Source organism: Pristiophorus japonicus, chromosome 9 (genome assembly GCF_044704955.1).
Source record: "Pristiophorus japonicus isolate sPriJap1 chromosome 9, sPriJap1.hap1, whole genome shotgun sequence".
NCBI classification, from domain to species: Eukaryota; Metazoa; Chordata; class Chondrichthyes; family Pristiophoridae; genus Pristiophorus; species Pristiophorus japonicus.
Genome location: NC_091985.1, coordinates 75,291,994 through 75,294,799, shown reverse-complemented (window position 1 = coordinate 75,294,799; position 2,806 = coordinate 75,291,994).

Below are 2,806 nucleotides of genomic sequence, written 5' to 3'. Positions count from 1 at the left end.
GATCTGGTCCTTTCGGCTATATTGCTTGTAAACTGGGGATCCGAATCGCTATCAGAGGATGAGGAGTCAGTTCGGGTTTGTTGCTTTGGTGGTATGGGGTTATTTTTAACTCCTCTCGCCGGAGTGTAAGGTGGAGGGTGTTGGGAAGAGGACTGGAGCAAGAGGCCAGGGGGTGCGGGAGGCGCCGTTGGGCGCTGAGTCAGTGGCCACTCATCAATCATCAGCCTCGGTTAACACAATGCCAGCCATTTTAACTCGTAGTTGATCAATACCTTTCTCAGAGGTCCCAGAGGATCTCTTAGCAAGTTTCTCGTGCGCACATTCTTTCTTTAAGACGTCTACAGTTTTAACATGTGTTCCCTCTGTCAATGCAAGTCCTAATTTAATAGCATTTCTTTGCCAACTCGATAGAAGTGATGCATCTTTTAATTTCTGACAATAATGTCGCCAGGTTGCAATTAAATTTTTATCCCCTTTTCCTCGTCCCCTTCTCCAAATTAATCCCTGTGCTTTTTTTGCTACCTCTACGCTTCTAGTGTCACCTAGAGGCCACTGGTCATCCCCTAATAATTTATTCAGGGCTCCTGATAATTTTCTAAAGTCTTCAGCTCTTTCAGGGAATTCCTCACATAGCTTTTGTAGCGGACTATCCGCATCCGTGGTTTTATCTAACTGATTACCCATTTTCACGCTGCTCCTCGTATTTCTGTGTCGCTACGCGTTCGTGTCGTCGTGCAATTTAAACAAACTTAAAAATAGACACAGACTTTACAGAAACTAACACTGACTTTAACTAACTCCAAATAACCAAACTTTACTCACGCTAACACTTACCCGCGTCGCCGCGCGGTTCGCGTCGCCGCGCGATTTAGGATACTAAAACTACCACGTCGCCTCGCAGTTCACGTCGCCGTGCAATCCGCGTTGCCTCACAGTTCACGTCGCCGCGCAATCCGCGTCGACCCGTGGCTCGCGTCGCCGTGCGAGTTAAGATACTTAAAACTTTAAAAGATAAACAAGGACTTCTAACACTTACCTGCGTCGCCGCGCGGTTTGCGTCGCCGCGCGATTTCAATACAAGATAGACAAAGACTTCTAACACTTAACCGCGTCGCCGCGCGGTTCGCGTCGCCGCGCGATTTCAATACTTAAAACTTTACTTAAAACTCTAAACACTTAAGACTTACAAAGACCTACTGACATTAGCACTGACTTTCGCGATTCGCGTTGCTGCGCCTCTGCGTCACTACGCGTCTACGTCACTGCGCGTTTACGTACTGCGCGTCTACGTCACTGCGCGTTCGCTTTACTGCGCGTTCGCTTCCCTGCGCATTCGCTTCGGCCCTTCTCCTCTCGGCCGCACGCTCGCGCCGCTGCGCGTCTTGTGTTGTTTGTGCGTCTGCGCCGCTGCGCGTTCGCGTCGGCCCTACCTTCCGAGTTGCTGCGGGGTTTTTTAAAAAAAAATTCAATCAGAGCCTAGACGGGCCAAGTGATATTCAAGGTCCCTTCGTCGTACCTGAGTTGAACACCTATCCTCTATTTAAATCCCCATTTTATTCCCTGTGAGCCTAAGTTTCTAAATTTGATTTCTTATGAGCCTCAATTAATTTCTTTCAGTCTCCAAATTTCCCTATCCTTTCGCGTTACTGCGCAGTTTAAATCCAATCAATCAATGAAAGCCCTAATTTAATGGAGTTTTTCTGCCAACTGGACAGGAGTGATTTTATTTTTTTTACTGCAGTGGAATTTTTTCATAATTTAAAATCTCAGAACATTTTTTTTTTTAGCACCTATTTAGTACGTAACTTTTTTTTTATAACTAGAGAGAAGTCTGGCACGTAGGCTGTGGACTGCTTTTCGTTATCTCAATTGTTCCAGCCTCAAGGTCGTGTTATTTAATATAATTTTTTTTTTAAATCCTTTTGAATCCATCTCAGTTGTTTTGCTGTGCCTTCTCTGAATGTTTTCTTTCAACAAGTTTTTCTTTTTTTTTAACCACCGGGACCATGTAATTTTTTTCTTTTTTTTTTAACAAACCTATCCTTTGTGCATTTCCTGGCTCCGTAACTTATCATCCGAATATACGTAATTCAATAAGGTTCACACTCTTAAACTTTCCACATACAGGACAACACTATGAAGGGTTAAAACAAACTTTCATTCTGTTTGAGATAAAACAAACCACAACTCCCCGGCTTTTTTTTACAGTAAAAATCACAGAAGCATTTCTCATTTAAACAGACATTCACAAGAATCTCTCTTCTTTCCTATTAATTTGTGGATCCATGATTGATCATCTATCCCTATCTAGCTCTAACTATCTTTCCAAGTTGCCGCTTGGTTTGCGTCATCGCGCAATTTCCCTATCTCTATCCCTATCTAAGTTTGAAAGGTATTCACCAGATTGTCCTGGATCTCGTTCAGACACTACCTGAGAACCAGCGAGTGGCTAAACTTTCCTCAGACTTTTGAAACCGGGGGAAACTGGAGCAGTATTGAAATCATACTCACTCCAGTGGCCATTTTCCCCTCATCTCGTCCAAGGCTAGTCTGGCTCTTAATTCGCAAGTTTTCGGCAGTCGTCCGTTGAGATCCCACTTCTGACACCAAATGTAAATTCCTGGATTCTTTTACCTCAATCTGGTTCAGTAAAATTACTGAGTCGAATACCTCTTGTGCTTTGAACAAAGCATTCTTTATTACCGGCCAGTAAGACCTATCAGACAGAAGATATACTCTCTGGATAGAGCGTACACACTCCCTACGGATAGGTGAAGTTACATCGTAAAGCGTTAACAGTTATACA